At 40.8% G+C, this 24,057-nt stretch overlaps 1 pseudogene across 1 annotated transcript; it reads left to right on the top strand.

Moving 5' to 3' along the window:
- The first annotated feature begins 18,164 nt into the window (after nt 1-18,164).
- Nucleotides 18,165-22,296, top strand: LOC148193340 (uncharacterized; annotated as a pseudogene). The gene is made up of 8 exons (XR_015781936.1): nt 18,165-18,418; nt 18,668-18,784; nt 19,020-19,214; nt 19,295-19,400; nt 19,508-19,655; nt 19,792-19,928; nt 21,553-21,719; nt 21,804-22,296. The product of XR_015781936.1 is annotated as an uncharacterized LOC148193340 (transcript).
- The last annotated feature ends 1,761 nt before the right edge of the window (nt 22,297-24,057 follow it).

Genomic DNA, 24,057 nt, shown 5'->3' with positions numbered 1-24,057 from the left:
ATACTGACGCTCTGGGGAGATAAGCACTGCCCCTATTCCATGTCCCATCACATTCGAGGCTCCGTCGAATAACACTGTCCATGCTTTTTTCGTTTCGGTCTTCTTTGTTCTCTTCGAATAGAGCCATGATATCCTCATCAGGAAATTCAGGTTGCATTGGTTGATAATCACAAAGGGGTTGATGAGCCAGGTATTCTGCTAGTGCGCTACCCTTGACAGATTTTTGAGTGACATATACGATGTCGTACTCTGATAATAGCATCTTCCATCGAGCTATCCTTCCAGTAAGAGCAGGCTTTTCAAAAATATACTTGATAGGATCCATCTTGGATATCAACCATGTGGAATGACTCAACATGTATTGCCTTAAACGATGAGCGGCCCACGCCAATGCGCAGCAAGTCCGCTCTAACGATGAATATCGTTGTTCGCAGTCTGTGAACTTCTTGCTCAAGTAATATATAGCGTGCTCTCTTTTGCCATCCTCATCATGCTGACCCAACACACAACCCATTGACTCGTCCAATACAGTCAAATACAAAATGAGTGGCCTTCCTGGTTCTGGTGGACGTAATACAGGAGGGTTTTGTAAGTATTGTTTGACTCTCTCAAAAGCGGCCTGACAATCCTCATTCCACACCACAGCCTGATTCTTTCGTAACAACTTGAACAGTGGTTCACAAGTAGCAGTTAAGTGGGAGATGAATCTAGCAATGTAATTCAATCTACCCAAAAACCCTCGAACTTCTTTTTCCGTTTTAGGCGCAGGCATTTCCATTATCGCTCGCACTTTGTCTGGATCCACCTCTATCCCCATTCCCTAAATTGAGTACTTCAACATCTTCCTGGTGAGGTTTCATCTCCTTACACTCTTGTTCCACTAGTCTCAACAGTTCAGGAGGGGGTTCCGGGTCATCATCACAATCATCTTCCGTATTATTGACGGGGCGCCCAAAATCAGGAATATCAACATAATTACTTTCAAAACATTCATTGTCATATCTACATTATTTGAGTTTATGAAAAGGAAATAAATAAACGAAAAACGACGAGGAATGCAAAATGATGATAAAACACAAACAAACACACTTTGATTATCGCGCTGAGCATAATAAACTGAAAGCGTCAACCCGTAAGTCATGAATCCTAAAGCCCCGGGTAAAGCTATAGGATTAATTAAAGTTATTACATCTTATTCAAATTAAGCATCACGGGCAAATCCAGCATCTCCCAGTTGTCGAGTCGTGCATCCGGGGAGCAGGCCCACACGAAACTGGAACCTTCCGATCCATCTTCATCTCCCACAGCTGCTATGTGGCCAGTGTTAACCCAACCAGCACTGCGAAAGCTCTCCTTGAGGTCACAGATACGAATCCTTCCCACTTTGGGCTCCCGTCTTTCCATCCGAGCCAGACTGCGCTCCCTCCTTTCTTCTATCAGCCTTCTCCTATCCTCCTTGGTGGGCTTGTATCCCAGGCCATACCTATTCTTGTTCTCGACGACCTCCAGAGGGAATGCTCGCCCCTGTCCATACCTACCCAAACCTTTCCCATGCATGTAACCTTCTTTTAACATGACTTTGGCCATCATGATAGAAGCACGCGACAGATGTGGACTGATCGCGAATGGCTCCACGTAGGTGTTTCCCACGATCTCCAGAGATTGGAAAGTTGCCTCGAGAGCTTCCTCGGCTACTTCAATATAACGGGAGGATGATGGTCCGCTCACAAGGAGGTCCTCCTCTCCTGATACTATCACCAGCTTATCTCCCATAACATATTTCAGCTTTTGGTGTAGTGTGGAAGGCACAACTCCTGCAGAATGGATCCACGGGCGACCCAACAAACAGCTATAAGCCGGGAGGATGTCCATGACTTGGAATGTCACTTGAAAGACACAAGGACCGACTTGAACGGGCAATTCAATTTCTCCCATCACTACCCTTTTACTGCCGTCAAATGCCCTCACAATCATAGAGCTCGGCTTCATATGCATTCCATCACAGGGGAGCTTCTCCAATGTCGATTTTGGCATGACGTTCAGAGAGGAGCCATTGTCCACCAAGACACGCGCTATAACGTGATCCAGGCATTTCACAGAGACATGAAGGGCTTTGTTATGACCTCTCCCCTCAACAGGTATCTCTTCATCAGTGAAGGTGAGGTAATTATTAGCAACGATGTTGCCAACAATGCCCTCGAACTTGTTCAGAGAAATACCTTGTTCTACATGAGCCTCACTGAGTATCTTCATCAACAACTTTCGGTGCGAGGCAGAGTGCATGAGTAATTCTAGCAAGGAGAACCGGGCAGGCATGCGATTCAACTGTTCCACCACTTTGTACTCACTCTGTTGTATGAACTTTAGGAATTCACCAACTTCTTCTTCAGATATTTCCCTCTTCTCCTTTGTGTCGGGGGTCTCCTCGGCCTCCACGTTCTTCCCCCTCAAGAACTCCTTTGCTTTTGCAGCCATTGATGCTTCCCTATCATTGGTTCTTTCTCTCGCCAATTCTGGTGGTGTAAAGATTCGACCACTTCTGGTCATTCCACCAATGCCTGATATGTTTTCCACAGTCGGATTTGCATATTCTCCCTCGTCTAATGCAGTTGCCCCATATCTCCATGGGACGGCTTTCTCGTTCTTATAAGGGAAAGGAGTTGGCACTCGGATGACCATAGACGGATTTCCTTCAGTTACCAGTGCAGGGGTGGTCCTAGTAAAATGGATCACCAAAGGTTCGGGTAGAGTCACATCAGATTCTCCACCAATTTGTGCAAATACTTCCTCCTCTCTGACCTTGCGGCACACTTGCATCAGATTTCTATCAAGTAAGTCTTGTAGAAAAATCTCGAATTCCATACATTTCTCAATAGAGTGCCCGGCCTCCGGATGGAGTGCGCACGTTATACCCAGATCATAATCGCCCTTCACTAGGCCCTTCTTCAACAAAGCTTCAAAGATAAACCTCCTAGAACTTCGGATTTCGCCCACATCTCTTATCAGATCATGGTTTCCAACCTCGACGGCGTTCGTCGAGGAACCCCCGTGCCCGGACAATGGATTAGTATTGACGTTGGGCTGGTCCTCTTGAAACTTTAACCAACCCGAATCTATCAGAGCCTGAACTTTGTATTTGAGAGCCATACATCCTTCGGTCGAGTGGCCAACGCCTCCTGCATGATAACTACACCTGGCATTCGCGTCATAACCCCTAGGATACGGCGGCTGTACAGGCTTCATCGGACAAATGGCGACCAGACCCTTTTTGACTAGGTTAGGTAACAATTCAGTGTAGGTCATAGGGATCGGGGTGAACCTAACAAATTGATTTCCCCTTGGGTTGTTGTTGTGACCCACATTCAGATTTGGGCCCATGTTTGCGGCCGGTCTTGGAGCTTCGGTTGGGATACGCTGCGGTGGATAATACGCTTGTTGTTGTTGAGGCCTAGCTTGGTGAGCAAACGTGGTGTTAGCAGCGTAAGGGGGTGGGTTTAAGTATGGTCGATAATTAGGATTGGGAGCTCGTCCTCTCCATACAGGCATTACCGACGCAGCATGTACCTCCCCCTCTTTTTTCTTCCCCTGATTGAAACTGGGCTTTTTGTAGTTTGTAGCTGCAGGTGGGCCATAGGCTATCTTCCCATTTTTCAATCCAATTTCTATCCTCTCACCAATGATGATGGTGTCAGCAAAATTGACAGATACATTCCCCACCATATGCTCATAAAATGGCGGCTGGAGTGTGTTTACGAACATCGACACCATCTCCTTATCAAACAACGGCGGCTCAACTTGCGCAGCCAATTCTCTCCATCGCTGGGCGTACTCTTTGAAAGTTTCATTGTCCTTTTTTGTCATATTCTGCAACTGCAGACGGTCCGGAGCAACATGAGTATTGTATACATATTGTTTCACGAAGGCGTCAGCTAGATCCGCCCAACAACGAATTCGGTGTGGCTCCAGGTGGGTGTACCAGTTCAATGCCACCCCAGCCAAACTTTCCTGGAAAACGTGGATGAGTAGCTGCTCATCATGAGCATACGCAGCCATCTTTCTGCAGTACATGGTCACATGGCTTTTAGGGCAAGTGTTACCCCTATATTTTTCAAACTCTGGCGCCTTGAACTTAGGCGGGATTTTCAAGCCCGGAACCAAACTCAATCGGGCCGCATCTCCAAACCCGTAGCTCTCAACTCCCTCAACAGCTCTCAACCTCGCCTCCAGACTTTCCAACCTACCCGTAGCTCCAACGAGGCTACCGAATCCCCCAACCACCGTGGCGTGTGGTGCAGCTTCGGCTGAAAAATCCTCCCTAGCAACCACAGGCGGTACTGGGGTCACCCGAATTCCATCAGTTGTGTTGGTCTCATTCATTCCCGTGCCCACCATGGGAGCCGACACTAAGACAGGTCCCTGAGTGCCGGTGGTTGGTGGTATATTGACAGTCGCGGGGAACGAGAATGAAGCGTGCTCAACTTCTGAGTACTCTCCTACAGGAGGAGCGTAACCCGGAGGTAAACCATACAGTGGGAAAGGAACTGATTGGCTCGCAGCGTTGAACATTGGAGGATAAGGGTGAGCATTCCCCCCAACATGCGTAGATGAAGACTCTCCAGCAGTCTTCATGGATTCAAGCGTCGCCAAGATCTGGCCGATCTGGTCCTTCAACTGGCCAACATCCGTTTTGAGAGACTCTTGTGACTCCTCCCAGCTTGCCATGGCTTTTGAGTTTGCCCGGGTCCGGTAGGGATGTCGTGGAAATTTGGTCGTCGTTTTTTTCTCACGCGTACTGCTTTATTATTTTAATTAATTAGATGGAAATGAAACATGCTGAACAAAAGAAAAGATGATGCATGCTAGTAATAGGGGGAAATCACAAGATTGTAATGACATTACTGATGGAAATTAACACAAGCAGATGCTAAACAACATCCCACACCTTTCATTTAAAGGGAAACAAGTTCATTACATTTCTTACAGGACACAAATCATAAAGATCTCAAAATACATCAATTCCTATCCCGAGTGATGAGGGATTTCATCTCGTCTATCAACCGTTTACAGTGATTAATAAAAAGCTCTATCTCTACTGGTGGGCTATAGAAGTGGGTACTCGCTTCAGCTTCCGACACCATTCTGGGGATGTCTTCAATTGCCCCATTTGCCAAAGCAGCCAACTGAGAGAAGCTTTCCTTCCAATGCTTTACGGCCGTTTCTTGCTCTGCGATGTGCTCTTTCATTCGCTTTATCAAGGCCTGATGCCTTTCTTCAAAATCCGTCGACCTCCATCGCTCCTCCTGCTCCTCGATGTAATCCTCCATTTGCTTTAACATGGCTCGATATTCCCCTTCAGCCTCTGCCAGCTTCCAGCGCTCCTGATTCAACTCCGCTTCAAATGATGTAGCCATTTCCTTCATTTGATGCCCCGATTCTTGTACTTGGACTTGCGCTTCCCTTAGTCTTTTTAGGGCTTCCCTTTTATCCCTCTTGGCTTCTTCATAGAGTTGTTTCCACTGTCTGCCCTCTTCTAGAGCCACATTCTTCTCATTCACCCTCATGGATAACTCCTTACTCGCGGCCGCAAGATCCTGTTTTACTCGGAACGTATAATCTCTCTCTGCCTTCTGGCTTTTGACAATGTTTTCATAAGCCTGTGACTTTTCTTCGTTATCATTCCTCATATCCACAAAATCATTGCGAGCTTTCTGTAATTCATTTTCCAACCTAGCATTCCTCACCCTCAATTTCTCCACCTCAGCCTTCAGCTGTTTCACCTCTTCACTTTCTGGGGCTTGGGATGTTCCTTCACTCGCCGATTGATCATTGATGGGCTTGAAAGGCAACTTGACTTCTCTTACCCTCTCCAGAATCCAAGTATGATAACTAACCCTGCTATCCATCACTCCACTCCTCAGGTCCTTCTCTGCTCGCACCACATTTTCTCAGGCACTTCTGACTCTCCTCAACATTTCAGTACAATGTCCGTCCTCATAGTAGATGAAGAAGGCTGTGAGATAATCTGGTGAAGGCGCTCCCTTCATAGGATATCCGAACTGTCTCTGGACCAAAATAGGGTTGTAGTTAATACAATACCTAGCACCTATGAGAGGTATGTTAGGGAAGTTGCCACAATGTTGGATAGATGGTTTAGTCTCAAGCCAAGGAAGGCGCCATTTTACGTTTCCCTCTCTCAAACCGGCAAAGAAAAGAGCCCACCCATTACCTCCTTGATGCGACAGATTCTCAGGTGAACTTCTAACATCGACTACCCCCTTAAATACTCGTGCCGTCATCCACGCATATAACGCCGGCAAACAACAAAGAATCCTCTTCCCTTTTCTCTCCTGGCAAAAACTCATAGTCCCATACACATATGCGAGGACTGCTGTTACGGGGTTTTCTGATCTCGTCTTTTTTGCCACGAAGACATCAATAGCAGTGTAATCTACAAAGTCTTCCAGCTTGGGAAACAGGACAATGCCAAACACAGTGAGGGCTAGTACATCCATGAAGGTCTCCCATTCTTCCCTATCGCCCAGGTCGTGCAAATATTGTTCAAGGTAACCTTGTGTCAGCCCCCGAATTTGATGTCTCGTTATCAACCGGTTCTCCAATTCATTGGGCTGTAATTTCATTATAACAGCAAGGGTAGAAACAGAGGCATGATGCTCCAAGTGCTGATATGGCTTGGTACCCTCCAATGGCAAGCCCAGAATATGCTCAAATTCTTCTACAGTTGGTGCCAGCTGGAAGTCCTGGAAGGTAAAACATCTCAGGGGAGAATCATAATACTGAGCTAGAGCTGTAATAGCGGGCAACTGTACTTTCACCTCCATTAAACTCAACAAATTCCCATATTTCCTCCCGAAGGCTTCTCTCTGTATGGTCTTGAGTCTTCGGCCTAAATTTATCAACCCGGTCAAATTTCCAACATGTGTCCTTAGGCTAGACTTCTTTCTTAAAATGGCGGAGTTGGTATGCAGTGTAGCATCAGATCTGGTGTCAACATCCATCTCGTGTGAAGTCAAGTGTATACCTGTGATTTCCCCTAAAACCAACATGTTACTAAATGATGCATGAATATGATGCATGATAATAAAACAACACGATGAATCAAATGCATGCATGGTATGAAAATGCAATAACATAATTTTCGAAAGAGAACGAACAGCGTGAGGATTACAAGAATACACGTTTCTCCCTTTGTGCCCTAATAAAGGTTCAATGGCTTGGATTCGATGTCAAGTACATGCAATTTCACAAGGATGGTCTCCTGAACCTAGAGGTCAATGGTCACTAGAGCTATGGCCCCCTTCATAGCATCTCCACAACAGTCGAGTAATCAACTAGATGAGGAGACACGAGTGAAGAGAACAAACTCTAGCTGGAGTTCTCACGATAGCCAGACAGGAAGTACATCCCAGAATGACACCGCTACACAACTCCTCTAATTCTAAGCTACGCTCAGACCCGGGTATAGGGCCCCACTCATGATATGCACAAGGTGTGTGTGTGAAGGGAGAATGCAATGCATACCCAAACCCTCACCTGCAAAACAACCAGAAAATTTCCCAGGCAGGTATGAACATGTTTTCTACCCTAGGGTTCAATATAGGACAATCCAAGCAACTCATGCAATTATTCAAAATATCAAACATAGATAAAGAAAATGGGAAGGAAAACATAAAGCAAAACCACATCAGAATCGAGCATCTAATTAAATGGCTTGACTCTCGACAGTCCCCAGTGGAGTCGCCATCTGTCGCAACCGGAATCGCGACGGGACGACGATCCAAAAAAGAAACGCGTGTTTTTTTGAAAAGAGATTTTGGAGTCGCCACCATAGTTTATTATGGAAAACTACGGAAAAACCGTAAAACGATAAAGCACAGCCCGCGAAAACCAGATTCTGGGTTCGGGAGTCGGTTACGCGTGGGGAAGGTGTTAGCACCCCACAACGCCTGCCCTAAGGCAGTACCTTTAACTAAATGCACGAATATGATGCGGTTTTCAAAATGTTTAACTATCCCCTAAAATAGAATTCTAAATAAACAAAACATATTTTTTTATTTTTTTGGGCCCGACAAGGATTGACCTTGCTCCTACGTATCCTCATTCAAAATGAGAAATCAGGGTTACGTAGTTCTTTTTGAAAATGTTTGAGAGATTTGTTTGAGAAATTGATTGAAAGATTTGTTTGAGAAAATGATTACGGATAAATTTGGATTTTTGGGAAAGTGAACCTGACAAGGGCTAGCCTTGCTCCTACGTATCTCCACTTTCGATGGAGAATCAAGGATCACGTAGTTCTGGATAGCAAGACTATTTGTTGTTTAAAATTGTTGATGTTTTCGGGTTTTTTTTTTTTGAAGATTTTATACCTTTTTTGTATTTTGTTTAAGAAAGAGAAAAGGTTGTTAGCACAAGGACGATGCGTGCGATCACACATGTGCATAAACCTTTAAAACATATTTTTTGGTTAATTTTACTTAAGGAAAAGAAAAGGTTTTTAGCACAAGGACGATGCGTGCGATCACACATGTGCCTAAACCTTTAAAACATATTTTTGTAATTTTAATTAAGAAAGCGAAAAGGTTTTTAGCACAAGGACGATGCGTGCGATCACACATGTGCCTAAACCTTTGAAAACATATTTTTTGTAATTTCAATTAAGAAAGAGAAAAGGTTTTCAGCACAAGGACGATGCGTGCGATCACACATGTGCCTAAACCCTTAAAACATATTTTTGTAATTTTATTTAAGAAAGAGAAAAGGTTTTCAGCACAAGGACGATGCGTGCGATCACACATGTGCCTAAACCTTTAAAACATATTTTTTGTAAATTACTTTATTTAAATTGTAAATATTGCATTATTAAATATATATTTTAGGATAAGTAAATATGTAGAATGAGTAGATAGAAGAAAATAAAATAATAAATAAAATAAAAATAAAAGAAATAAATAAAACAAATGAAATAAGATAGACAAAATAAATGAAATAGAATAAAATGAAATAAGAAAAACAAACGAATAAAAATAACGTTGGGTGGATCATAAACGGACGTTGAGAATGAGGAGAAATAACGAGCGTTGGGGGAATTAATGAACGTTCGTTGAAAGTGGGGAGAAAGAACGAGCGTTCGTTGGGTGGATTAACGAACGTTCGTTGAGAATGAGGAGGAACGAGCGTTGGGGGGAATTAGTATCACGAGCGCTCGTTGGGGACAGTTGACAAACGTACGTTGAGATACGAGGCTGAAGGACGAGCGCTCGTTGGGGGACGAGCGAACGCTGGGAAACGAGGCTGAAGGACGAGCGCTCGTTGTGGACGAGCGTTCGTTGAGGACGAGCGTTCGGTTTGGAGTTGAATGACGAGCGCTCGCTGGGACGAGCGTTCGTTGTTGGCGTTGAATGACGAGCTCGTTGGGGACGAGCGTTCGGTTTGGAGTTGAACGTTCGTTGGGAAAGGGCTGAATGACGAGCGCTCGAGCGTTCGGTCAGGAGTTGAATGACGAGCGCTCGCTGGGACGAGCGTTCGTTGTTGGCGTTGAATGACGAGCTCGTTGGGGACGAGCGTTCGGTTTGGAGTTGAACGTTCGTTGGGAAAAGGCTGAATGACAAGCGCTCGAGCGTTCGGTCAGGAGTTAAATGACGAGCGCTCGTTGGATCGAGCGTTCGTTGTTGGCGTTGAATGACGAGCGTTCGGTTTGGAGTTGAACGTTCGTTGGGAAAGGGTTGAATGACAAGCGCTCGAGCGTTCGGTCAGGAGTTGAATGACGAGCGCTCGTTGGATCGAGCGTTCGTTGTTGGCGTTGAATGACGAGCGTTCGGTTGGGAGTTGGTCACCAAATGGTCCGTCCAAGAAGTGGACGGACAGACGTTCGTTGAGGAGGTAGGGGACGAACGTTCTAAAAAGGCTTAACGTGCGTTATTTATGGGCTTGGCCCACCCGGGTGATTTCTAACCTAGAATCTCCTAGGGGTTTGGCACCTTCCCTTCCATTCCTCACCCACTCAGATTCAAACACTCTCCCGTAAGCTCACTCCCTCAACTCACACACTCTCCAGAGATCCAAGGTCGCTCTCCACTCGCTGTCGGTGTGCTCACGCCTTAGTCAGAACTGACCGCAGCTCCGACGACTTCCACCAGTCCTGACACCGCCGGCGACAGCAAGTGTTCTCGAAACCAAGCGGCGGCCACGGCGTTACTGCTTCCAGCCCCCGCTGCACGCCCAACCTCCATCCGACTGGCAGCTGCGAGCCATCGGAGCCGTCGCCGGTCGAGGCGAAATCTCTCCTCCTCCGTTTGAGATTAGAACTTGCAGCCGACGATTATTCCCATACCCCTCTGATATCTATTTTCTGTTTTGGGTGCTGAGATGAGTTTAAGTGATGGGAAACATGGTTGAGGTTAGAACCGAGTGAGTTCTTCTCTGTTTTTCAGGTATTGAACCAGATGGAGGACAAAATGAAAGATGAATGGATATTGAGGGAGACGATTCAATGGGCGAGTGAAAATGATGGTCATAAGGATAAAAAAAGATCAATTTTGTTGAGAGATGATTATTGAATGTTCTTTCGAGCTTCAGGGGTTCAAATCCTTTGCTGGTGATGATGATTGGAAATGAAGGGAGGCTTGAAGGCTTAGTCCCCGGTCTATGAAAAATGGGAGTGGAAGGAGAAGGTGACTGGAAGGGTGTTGGCGGTAGCCGTGAGTGTCAAGATATGGCCATGGGTGAATTTGGATGGTGAAGGGAGTATCTGACGAATGAATGGCGGCATCAACGGTGTTTTTTTTTTTGAGCGGTGATAGGTGTAGTGGATGATGGGTTATGTTTGTTGGGGTATTCGAAAGGGACGAAGATGAAAGGGGTGAAGATATGGGAATGGAGAGAGCGGTCCCTCTCTTCAGTGAGGGTGGATGATGGATGAAGATTGGGTGACTGAGAATGGAGTTTGAAGTCCAGGTCCTGGAGATCCAGAGTTGGAGGTGAAAACGAAGAGGGAAGGGATGAAAGTGTGCAATAAGAATCTAGGAAGGAGAATGTGGAAGACTCACCACAGACATACTCAAGCAAAACGAAATAAGCATAAAAGGCAGTATAATGCAGTAAGCGTACATGACCACACAAGTGAAGTGAGCAAGGTGCTTACCTCTCGGAGCTCTACTGGCTGCTGCTAGCTACGTGTATCCGCTGGCCTTTGTCAAATGGTGGATCCCCTACGGCTGGATGATGATCGGAGATGAAAACCCCAGAAGCTGTCTGAAATCCTCCTCTTTTTTTTTTTTTTCCAGCAATCGATTTCTCTCCTTTGATGAAGGCCCCTGTAGCTCCTCCCAAGATCCCACTTTCTCTATGCTTTTCTCCCCTTTCTGTGCCACCCTGCCATTCCGTATATCAAATCGTGTATGTGCCATGCAGGCTCCAAAACGTCTCTGCCATCCCAAAACGTGCCTTGTCCTTGCCTGCTCCCAAAACCAGTTTGTCTCCCACAGCAGGAAACCGTTTTCCTCCATCGTGTCCCCTCGCCAATTTGTCCTTTTCTCATTTTTTGATTCATTTCATTTTTTTTTATTTATATATTTTTTTTTAATTTTATTTTATTTTAAAACCTTTTAACTAATAATAATTATGAAAGATAAAAATTTAAGAAAAATAAGAATTAAAATTAAAACGAAGAAGAAAATAAATAATAAATAAATAAATAAAAGGAAAAAAAAAGTAAAATAAATGAAAGAGATAGAATAAAAACAAAATAAGCAATAAAGAAAAAGGGTAATAAAAACAATAAGATAAAATAAATAGAACTAAAAAAGAAATAGGTAAATGAATAATAAAAAGGTTAAATATGTGACAACCAAAATGCAATAAAACTATAAAAATAATCCGGACGAAATTGGGTATTGACAGGGACGGATGCTGTGACCTAGACAGAGAGACGAGAGAGTTGGAGAAAGGGTTCACGAGCGAGAGAGAGAGACGGAGTGCTTGCCGGAGTGCCGCCGTTCACTGTTGAAGGCCGTGTCGGAGAGATCGAACGCCTCCAGCCCGTTCCGTTTCAGGGGCGCCGCAGGTCCGACGTCGACCGGTCGAAGCGAACACGACATCGTGTTCCGTCCGTTCCGGCCCAGCGACTTAGGGAGGCGTTGAAGGTGTCGCTTCGTCCTAGGTGGTTCCGTCCCTATCCCGGAGTGCCGCCAGAGTGCCGCGGGAGCTTGGCCGGAGTGTCGCCGGAGTGTGGACTGTTCGGTGGACGAAAAAGAGGGGTTTTCCGGGTTGTTAGTCCCACCCACACATTTTTCTTCGTGTGTGTTCCAACCGGCACACGTTGTGTTCACTCAAGGTTCGTTTTTTTATTTGAGTGGAATGAATGTATAATATATGTATGATGTTGTTTGTGGATGATTTTGGTTATGTATGATACGTTGTTATTCTAATATTTTTGGATCTTATTTGGTAGTGTAGGTATTGTTGCAATGGAGGAAGTTGATCACAAGGATGAAGTTTATTAAGACAAGAAAAAGGTATGTTGAGTTATATTATATTTTCATAAATTTAGGATTTTTATGTATTTAAATAGAAACCATATTTTTTAGCTTGATTACGGAAGAAATGGAGAATATGCATTGAGTGATGAACTTGAAAAAATGAGATTGAAAATCTCTTATAAACTTCCTTTGAGTATTAAGTTTGATCCGGATTTTGGGCCTCCATATTAGTTAAGTGTTGGATTTTGGGGCAGGTTATTAATTGTCAATTTTTCCTTGGCTCTTCTTTGTTCTTTCTATGATGTTGTCGATATTTAGGTTTATGAGAAGGAGTGAAGGGTGCCTGTTTCGTGGTATTAACTGCTTAATGCTTATGCCTTCTACATTCTCCCCTTTTCAGAAGGATATGAGAAGTTAGCCCGGGCAAAAGAAGGCCCATCAAATCAACATTTGGCTAGTGGAGAAGCCTCTAGCACTGGTGAAGGTGATTATGATATGTTTGCTGACGAGGATGATAACAGTAAGCCATCTACAGATGAAAATAATACAGTTAGTCAATCTTCATCGGACGCCATAAATTCTGGCACTGAGGGTAGGTAAATTGACCTCCAAAGTCTTTGTTACTGATTTTTATTTGATTAGTATTTACTTAACATTGTTCTACTTTTCTTTCAGGTGGAGCATTGCAAAATGATTATGTGTATGATGAATCTTCTGGATATGGCTCTTCTCTTCCATGTAAATTTTGGGAAATAGTCTGATATACATGACATTATTTATCTTTGTTGTAAATTTCAAAACCAAAAAAAAATCATTATGGTATTAAGGAGGTGGCAAAAGTTGAGGGTTTGTACCCACTTCTTCTTCTAATGAATTCTGTTACCAAAAAGAGTTGTTATAAGCTTGTTCTGACATCAATATTTGATGGTCCAGGTACTATTATAGCAGCAGTTTGGGCTATTATTATGATCCAAATACCGGTCTTTATTGCTCTGCAGCATCAGGACAATGGTACAGCACATTCCTTTATCATCTTTTCGTGTGGTTTGTCAATTTTTATGCTGACATCTTTTAGCCTTTGTTTACAGTAAGTGGTGCCAAACATAGATGTGGATTTGGATGTGTCTTTAGTTGTTTGTTAAAATTTAATCTTGATTTGTGATATTTTTTGTTGGAAACTATATCAAGAGATGTGATATGTGTACGTCAATTTATAGATCTTTGGTGGCATAAAAACATGCAGGGTGATTAGTTGTATAATTAACACCTTTGGCTGAGAGGAGTGATAGGTGTAAATTTTACTTGTTTTTGTTGCTTAAATTGTTGTGCTTTTGAGTAAGTTTTAGTGTTAATTCTCATGAAAAGTATGTAATTGTTGATATAAGTATAATTTTGACTGTTTAAATGTTTTTTTATGCTTTTGTTTGTTTATTTCGAAGTAGAATAAGGATTGGATACTATCAAAGACTTGGAGCGCATCATTTGGCTGTCGGCATCGAGAAGAGGACGCTGTTCTTCCGAGAGTTTCATGCCCAGGCGCGAAAGAGAAGGCGCCGGGCGCGATTTTACAGAGAGTCTAGCGCCCGGGCGCGAGAGAAGGGGCGCCGGGCGCGACTTAGAAGGATGAAATAAGCCTGCACGGACGCTCGTCGCCCAGCGAGTGGACGCCCGTCGCCCAGCGAGTGGACGCTCGTTGACCAGAGAACGAACGCCCATCGAACAGCAAGCCAGGACGCTCGTCCAGCGCGCAGAGGAGGCTCGTCCAGCTCGCAGAGGACGCTCGTCCAGAAAGTGGACGCTCGTCCAGAGCGCGGTCGCCCAGCTGGCAGAGGACGCTCGTCCAGATGCTTGTCGCCCAGAGGGGACGCTCGTCCAGCGTGCAGAGGAGGCTCGTCCAGCGCGCAGAGGACGCTCGTCCAGAAAGGAGACGCTCGCCCAGCGAGAAGTGGACGCTCGCCCAGCGAGCGCACGCCCGTGACTCAACAGTGGACGCTCGCCCAGCGAATAGATGCTGCTCGCCAAACGGTTGAATATTGGGTAAAAACAGACTCCATTGGGCACATGATCCAAACAAAGTTGATGAATGAAATCACAAATATAAGCATGATAATGTGAAATATTAGGCAAAGATTATGATATTTATATCGAAGTTCATCCCAAGGAACCATTTTTTGTGGAACTCTTCATGCAAAATTGCATTGGTACCAATGGCTAAATAACTGGGGACTTAAGGCAAAGGTTTTGCACAGTAAGGTCAACAAAGAAAATGCCGTTAATTTTTAAGTGCAATTTTTTTTTAATCGTTATTGGACATACAAGTGATGTTTAGGTAATGATTATGACATTTATATTGAAATCTATGTCCAAGGAACTACTCTTTGTAAAACTCATTATGAAGAAACAACACTAGGAGCAAAGGCCAAATAAGTGGGGAGTTCAGGCAAAGATTTTTCACAAACAAGTCAACTGTGAAAATGACATTGATTTTTAAGTAAACCAATTTTTTATAAGACTTATTGGACATGTAAGTGATGTTCAGGCATTTAATATCACATTTATATTGAACTCCATGCCTAAGGAATCATTCTTTGTAAAACTCATTGTGCAGAAACAACACCGGGAGCAAAGGCCAAATAAGTGGGGAGTTCAGCCAAAGGTTTTGCACACAAGGGTCAACTGTGAAAATGACATTGATTTTTAAGTGAACCAATTTTTTTAAGAGTTATTGGACATACAAGTGATATTCAAGCATTTATTATCACATTTATATCAAACTTCATGCCCAAGGAACCATTCTCTGTAAAACTCATTGTGCAGAAACAACATTGGGAGTAATGGCCAAATAAGTGGAGAGTTCAGGCAAAGGTTTTGCACATAGGGGTCAACTGTGAAAATAACATTGATTTTAAGTGAACCAATTTTTTTTAAAGACTTATTGGACATACAAGTGATGTTCAAACATTGATTATCACCTTTATATCAAACTCCATGCCTAAGGAATCATTCTTTGTAAAAATCATTGTACAGAAATAACATTGGTAGCAAAGACCAAATAAGTGGGAAGTTCAAGCAAAGTTTTTGCAGAGATAGTTCAACTTTCAAAATGACATTGATTTTTTAATGAATTTTTTTTAACAGTTATTGGACATGAAAATGATCTTCAACCATTGATTATGTCATTTATTGAACATTTCTTTGATGATTTGTAACAAAAAATATGTACATTCAAACCTAATCATCACAATTTCAAATAGTGATAAGAAATCCATAAATGACATTCGTACTATCCATTTTGTAACAACCCTAAATGTTGCAACACTTCATTCCTCCACACAATATGGCGTCCGATGAAGATTGACTAACTGTATTATTTTCATCTGTAGATGGCTTACTGTTATCATCCTCGTCAGCAAACATATCATAATCACCTTCACCAGTGCTAGAGGCTTCTCCACTAGCAAATGTTGATTTGATGGGCCTTCTTTTGCCCGGGCTAACTTCTCATATCCTTCTGAAAAGGGGAGAATGTAGAAGGCATAAGCATTAAGCAGTTAATACCACGAAACAGACACCCTTCACTCCTTCTCATAAACCTAAATATCAACAACATCATAGAAAGAACAAAGAAGAGCCAAGGAAAAATTGAAAATTAATAACCTGCCCCAAAATCCAGCACTTAACTAATATGGAGGCCCAAAGATAGTTTCTCCAAACACTAAGAATAAACAAACACCATGTATGATATTGATAATAGAACAATAAGTTCTATCTTGCATCATGACCATAATAACAACATAAGTTGAACAATATTATAATAGTAAAACCAAGTAATTAAATCAAATAAATTATAAAATCAAACAGCATATTACATCATGTTGTTAACAATGTAAACATAATGAAACAACAAAAACATAATATAAGTAGAATAAAGCATAGTGTATAACACTAACCCGCTTCACGATCAAAAACCTCTCGCTTTTCATGATAAAAAACCAGTGATTGCCTAAAACAAATGGATGATCTACAACTACTCTGGAGTGAATTGGAAAATAAATATTGTATTTTACAATGATACTTCAGTAGAACAAAGAAAAAAAAATCAAAAAATTAAGAATGATAAAATACATACATACCGTTTCCCCAGGTTCAAGAACATTTGCAATCCGCCTCTTCATGACGGCAATATCTTTAGAAGAAAGGTCAGGCATGCCCTCATCCACATCATTAGTTGGTACAGATTTTAATGAAGAATATTTTGGATCAAATTCAATATTATCAAGCCATGCATCCTGCAAGGATCCCTAATTTATTAACAGAATTCAAATGAAATATCACAAATAAAGAAAGAAAACAACATAAATCCCTCACCTTAATCTCATTCTCTCTTACATATTCAACAAAATTGGCTGCTGCATGAAAATAACCTTCTTCCCTTTCTTTATCTAGGTTGTAACCCGGAAAACCCCTCTTTTTCGTCCACCGAACAGTCCACACTCCAGCGACACTCCGGCCAAGCTCCCGCGGCACTCCGGGACAGGGACGGAACCACCTGGGACGAAGCGACACCTTCAACGCCTCCCTAAGTCGCTGGGCCGGAACGGACGGAACACGATGCCGTGTTCGCTTCGACCGGTCGACGTCGGACCTGCGGCGCCCCTGAAACGGAACGGGCTGGAGGCGTTCGATCTCTCCGACACGGCCTTCAACAGTGAACGACGGCACTCCGACAAGCACTCCGTCTCTCTCTCGCTCGTGAACCCTTTCTCCAACTCTCTCGTCTCTCTGTCTAGGTCACAGCATCCGTCCCCAATGTTCGCGCCGCTTCTCTCTCTACGAAGTTCGAAAATGAATTTCAAATTTGAAACACAACTTCTACTCTGCCCGTGCCCGTCCCTCGCCACGTCACAATTGAAGCAGGTTTTCTCAGATTTCAGCAGCTTTTCCCATCAAAACGTGGACCGCTCACGTGCTGACACGTAGGCTGTGTCCAAATGTTGTCAAATTAAGTTGTTCAAGTATCATTATCCTTTTAATTAAGGTTTAATAGGTTCGGAGGTCCCTATATTTGGGGGTTCGTTTCAATTGGGTCCTCCAATTTTGAAAGTGATCAATTAAGTCCCTAATTTGGTAAATGTGATTCAATAATAGGATCTCCGTTAAATTGATCACTTTCAAAATCATGTTTTTCGAGGATAATTGATATCTGCAAACCTTACCAAATCATGTTTTTCGAGGATAACAGTTATCCTCAGCTTGCCACTTCATAACAAAGTTAACAGAGTTAACTCAATTTAACGCAGATCCTATTATTGAATCACATTTACCAAATTAGGAACCTAATTGATCACTTTCAAAATTGGAGGACCCAATTGAAACGAACCCCAAATATAGGGACCTCCGAACCTATTAAACCTTTAATTAACCTTTATCTAGAATGACATGAAAATAAAAAATAATTTGGATTTAATTAATGAATTAATAATAAATAAAACGAGAAGAGAATGTACAATTTCATTGTATTGGATCTTTTTAGGTGGATTTATTTTAAACAATTAAAAGAATCTAACTTTCCTTCGTACCATTTTATTTCATTTTATTTTGTTTTTTCCATTTTATCAACCTAAACATTCTATCACATCACATCCTATTTTCTCTCTTTTCCCCAGTGACCAATACCAAACAGACACCTCAGTCATGGTGACATCCTGCTGGTTGTTTCCAAACAATGACTGTTACCCCGAATTCGTAAACTATCGAAACAAGGGTTAGAATTACTTGGCCTGTCGGATTAAGCCATAACGCCAACACAGTCGCCGGCGAACTATACCTGGGTTTGTTATCTTTTCGATCTATACTTTCAAATATGGCAAAGGGAACAAGCTCAAAACTGAACATCGCAATAATTCACCCGGATCTTGGCATAGGTAAATAATCACTATTCCCCTTTGTTTTCTAATCCACTCAAACTAAAACCATATTTTTTTTAATGTAAAATTTCCATTAATTTGACCTTTCTAAGTTAAAATTTTGATTTCGTGAAACGTTTTTTTTAATGTAAAATTTCCATTAATTTGACCTTTCTAAGTTAAAATTTTGATTTCGTGAAACGTTGTCTTGCTATTTTCTTCTCCGTAGTTGATTTTCCCTTAGTTTTATCTTTCATTGTTTTGAAGGTGGAGCTGAGAGATTGATTGTGGATGCTGCTGTTGAGCTTGCATCCCAGGGCCATAAAGTTCATGTTTTTACTGCACATCATGACAAAAGTAGATGCTTTGAAGAAACTGTTGCTGGTGAGTCTCACTGTATTTTTGTGGGCTTAATTGCACTCTTATTTGTGCCTTCTATTATCTTGACGTTAATGTCTAATGTGTACGAAGTGCAAAATCAGATCTGCAAAAAGGACTAAAATCGAATTTTGACTGTAGTAGGGAAAAAGTTCAAATAAGCCGTTAGTGTCTCACATTTCTGCTCTTTATAAAGAAATAGCATTGCCATTGATATGGTTTTTGACTTGTGATTTTTCAGGTACCTTTCCAGTCACTGTGTATGGTTCATTTCTTCCTCGTCATGTGTTCTACCGTCTTCATGCGATGTGTGCATACCTTCGGTGCCTATTTTGTTGCTCTCTGTGTACTTTTCATGTGGCATTCATTTGATGTTGTACTGGCAGATCAAGTCTCTGTAGTTATTCCTATTTTCAAACTCAAAAGGTCAATAAAGGTAGCCAAGGAGGCAGAAGAAATCATATGTGAATTGTTGTGACATCTTCAATTCTTAGTTGTTTTTATTTTCTTTTGTAGGTTGTATTCTATTGTCATTTTCCGGACTTGTTACTGGCTCAACATTCAACTTTCATTAGGAGGATGTATAGAAAACCAATTGACTATGTAGAAGAGATAACGACTGGTTTAACTTTATATCCATGCTTTATTATTAGTTTTTTCGTACTCTGATTATATTTTCTAATATACATTCTGAACCCTGCATCTTATTAGCCTTTGCTGAATTTTCAGGAATGGCTGATTTGATACTTGTTAACAGCAACTTCACTGCCTCTACGTTTGCAAATACTTTTAAGTCTCTAGATGCTAAAGGAATTCGACCAGCTGTTCTATATCCAGCTGTCAATGTGGATCAGTTCAAAGAACCCAGTTCCTTTAAGTAAATGACATGTTTGTAGATATATGGTTGACACTTTACAAGATTATGCATGTAGATTATTCTTACATCCAATTTTATAAACTTTATGTATATAATAGAATCATAGTCTTAATCTGCATTGTTTCTTCTGTTGTAGGCTGAATTATCTTTCCATCAATCGATTTGAAAGGAAGAAGAACATACAGTTAGCTATTTCAGCTTTTGCTATGCTTCACTCACCCGAAGGAAATGTTCAGCACAAAGATATTACTAATGCTTCTTTGACTATTGCTGGTGAGCCTGTTTTTGTTTACGGCTGGATTTTTTCTGATGATATATGTTATGGTGATGTTATGTGCATTACTAATTTCATGGGGTGAGAATATCTGTTCTGATGTATGTGCCTCATACTGGAGTTTTGGTTTGGTGGTGTCTTCATTTTCAAGATATAAAATATTATTTTAAATGAAAATTATGTTTGTCATTTAGATAAGTTTCAAAACTCTTTATTCTCTATTATTTCAAGGGACTTTGTTGTTGTGCTGAATCTGGACAATCTTGCAGCGTGTATGCAAATTATCTAGTGCTACTTTGTGACACATCCATTTCTCTAACAGGTGTATTGTTTGGGTTTGTCAATGTGTTACTTATTGAACCTTTCATAATTGATGTGGAAAGTGATTGTGTTAGGTTACTTTATGCGAGGAACCTAAATCTATGCTCTCTTCTCACTCAAACACTAGAACAACATAAATGAAAGTATGTATGTAGTGTATTATTGATTCTGTAAAGTATAGAAAATTACAAGTGTAATCTCCCCAAGGAAGCCTATCTTCTTCCACTGGCAAATATGTCCAGTCTATACTCAAAATGAAACCCTCCCCTGAATAGAGTTACAGGAAGACTATGTATAGTATCTCATTCTCGCACCTCTTCCTAAGTGGTAAAACAGTCAGCCTCTACCGTTCGGCTTCTCCTCTCACACTGTTCGGCCTCGCTTCCCCTGTCCCTCTGGTCGGTCTCACTTCCTTGTCCTTACCGTTTTGCTTCTCCTCTCATGCACCGTTCGGCCTCACTTGCCTTAATGTTCGGCTTCTCCTCTCATGAACCGTTCAGCTTCACTTCGCCCTTCCTTACCGTTCGGTATTAGGTTACTTCCCTCTTTTATTCCTAACAGATTGCTTATTTTCTGTTGTAATTACTTAAGTGAAAATGAGTATTTATTAACCATTACATGGTGACAGAAAGTTCGTTTATTAAACTTTTAACTTTGTTTCCATTAAATGAGAGGTGGAATGCATAGTTATGACAATGTTACAAACCTTATCTGTTTAAGAATTAGATCTTCATATTAGTTTAGACGAGGAAACTAGGACGTGCGATAATATGTTTATTTGGTTTGGTTATCGCTAAAAGTCATGGGCACTTCTATGGGATAATGTATACGAATAACATATTATATTACATTTTTTATTTATTTGATATAACATGGAGCCAGTCTTTTATAGCACAAATTTATTTATCTGAGACTGCCAATGAAGTGGATCCGTTCAATTTTTTAGCAGAAAACAATGAGCAGATACTGTTGAAAGTCATGTAATGTCTGCTAATATTATGATTATGACTCTTTTTCTAAGCTGTCTAGTTGCAATCCCTTAGTGTTTGCTGATAAACATGGACCATTAAGTGCAAAGAACCAAGTACTATGTTATGCAAGTTTGGGCTGCATCACTGAAGGGTCAATATCGAGGAACATCTTCCTTGTATGGCGTTCTTCTTTAATTTTAAATGTAGTTTCTTGGTAAAAATGCAGAGTCTTAAGTTTGAAAAATCCATACTTTGACTCATTCAATTTTACTTTGAAGCATATGTTCACATGCAATTGGCATAATAACCCTGTTGTCATAATTGGTGGTAGGTGGCTTTGATAAACGGTTGAAGGAGAATGTGGAGTACTTGGAAGAGCTTAAAGATTTAGCAGAAAAGAAAGGAGTCTCGAGTAAAATAAGATTCGTCACTTCTTGCCCTACTGATGAAAGAAATGCACTTCTTTCAGAATGTTTATGCGTTCTTTACACACCAAAGGTATATATAACAAGGCAAATTATGATTCATTACAACTGGTAAAAACTGAATTAAGTGAGCTTTACAGAAAGATCTTTGATGCAGGATGAGCACTTTGGCATTGTTCCTCTGGAGGCAATGGCAGCTTATAAACCTGTTATTGCATGCAACAGTGGTGGCCCTGTGGAGTCAATTAAGAATGGTGTAACGGGATTCCTTTGTGATCCTACACCTCAAGAGTTTTCTTCAGCAATGGCTAAACTCATAAATGATCCTCAGGGAGCAGAGAAAATGGGCAGAGAAGCTAGGAGGCATGTTGTTGAGTCATTCTCTACAAAGTCATTTGGCCAGCATCTAAATAGATACCTTATTGACATTCATCGAGGAAAAGAGGATTGAGTTTAACATTGGATAGCATGATTTTGCCCTTAAATTGTTAACTAAAATTGGTGACCATTCAACTTGCTGTTCAGATTTTAGTTTGATTAGTTCACTTTCTGCAGAAATTGAATCACAGAGATGATGACATGTTCAATATTCTGCGGTTTGCACTGTTATAATTTTTACAGTATAAAGGTACTCCAAAGTTTATAGAGAATTTTCTTGTGCAAATATAAAAGATTCATTCATTCATTTCCTCCAAAATGGACAGAACATAAGCTTATGTGAGATTCGTGTCTCTTACAAATATTTACATCGACAAAAAATTCACAACTTAACAAACGATTGGTAGATTTTTTTTTGTGTGGAATTAAATATACTTTTATTACATTATACATCTCGTGACTTTATTTTTGATAATTTAAATTTAATTTTTTTAGTTTCTAAATGTCTTCTTTTACCGTTCAAAGAAATATTTTGAGAAAAAAATCTATATGGTACTTCATAATAAAAATGTAAACTATCATAGGATCTATAATACATTAATCAAATTACTAAACTTTTAAACTTTTTTAACTACTTAATTCTTATTTAAGAACATGTTAACTAATCTAGTTCGTGTCCAATAAACATCTTGAATCATATATAGTTAGGAGGTATTGTGAAATGAACATTATGAATCTAATCTATATCATTAATACTAAAATACTGTTATAAAACTTGTGCGTTTATTATTGCAAAATATATCTTTAACCAAGTTATGTTTATGTTTATGTTTCTGTTTTACATTTTTTCGTAACTAACACAAATGTTACATTCGCAAGTCTCAGAAGTTCTTTGCGCTGCATCTCAACAACTCGTAAGGCTTGTGATTTTGACGTGTGTTATGGACTTGAGCTATTTTTTTTTTTTGGTTTTCCTCTATACATAAAGTTGTTGATTTCATTCCAAATACACTGAAATCACAACGAGTTTTCTTTCTCTAGCACCACTATTGAGCTCTCCCTTACACAAATTTTAATTTTTCTAGCTTTCTCTCTAGTTTTTCTTTTTCTCTTATCTTGGGCTTCACTCTTCTTTTTAAGAGAATACTTGCTAGTTTTGATATCTTCAAATGTTTTTGAGGAGTTCTTCTTGTGTCTTAGGAGACATACACAATACACTGCGAATAAGTCCTTAAAGATAGTAGATCTACATGCTCTGAAAAATCTTAGTTCTTGATTTTTGTCCACTTTTCTATAACATTCTTAAGGACTTATGGCTGACAACAATAACTCAAAGCTGGAGAATCAGAATATTGTTTCCGAAATTGAGACGGTGTTTGTGAAACATTTCCCAGATGTATCAAAAAACGAAGTCTCTCTCTAACCAGAATATCTAACATTGGCAAGAACGTGTGTATACCCTTTTAGACATGTACGAAGTCGTTTTTTCTCTTTCATCTCCAAAACCCGAATCGAATCTCCCTTCAAATTCAATACAAGTTAAAGATTGGATTCATGCAAACAAGGTATTCCGACATACGTTACTCAGTGCACTTTCTAATTATTTGTTTGATGTGTATTATTCCTATAAGTAAGCAAAAGACATTTGGGATTTGTTGATTTTCAAATGCATTGCTAAAGATGTCGTCAGACATTGGTTCATCATTGGGAACTACTACTACTAGGAAATTATTAAAGATAAGGATATAAAGTCTCAAATCAATGAGTACCATAAGTTGCTTGAAGATATCAAGGAAGAGAACATTCTTCTATCAGATGAATTTGTTTTAGAACTTTTGATCGAGAAATTGTCATGATCCTAAACTGATTACAAACAATAGTTGAAACACAGACACAAGCAGATGTCACTTTTAGAGCTCATCACACACATAATTATTGAAGATACCATTTTTATACTCATTCACTCAACCTAAGCCATGTCCAGTCTCTCTTAAAAACTCTTAAGGAGTTCAACTAAATAATCTTATCTTCGA

This window comes from Vigna umbellata, chromosome 9 (assembly GCF_029865625.1).
Source record: "Vigna umbellata cultivar VRB3 chromosome 9, Vumbellata_1.0, whole genome shotgun sequence".
In the NCBI taxonomy this organism is placed as follows: domain Eukaryota; kingdom Viridiplantae; phylum Streptophyta; class Magnoliopsida; order Fabales; family Fabaceae; genus Vigna; species Vigna umbellata.
Note: the sequence above shows the minus strand (reverse complement) of the source record. Positions and strands in the feature narration are given on the sequence as shown.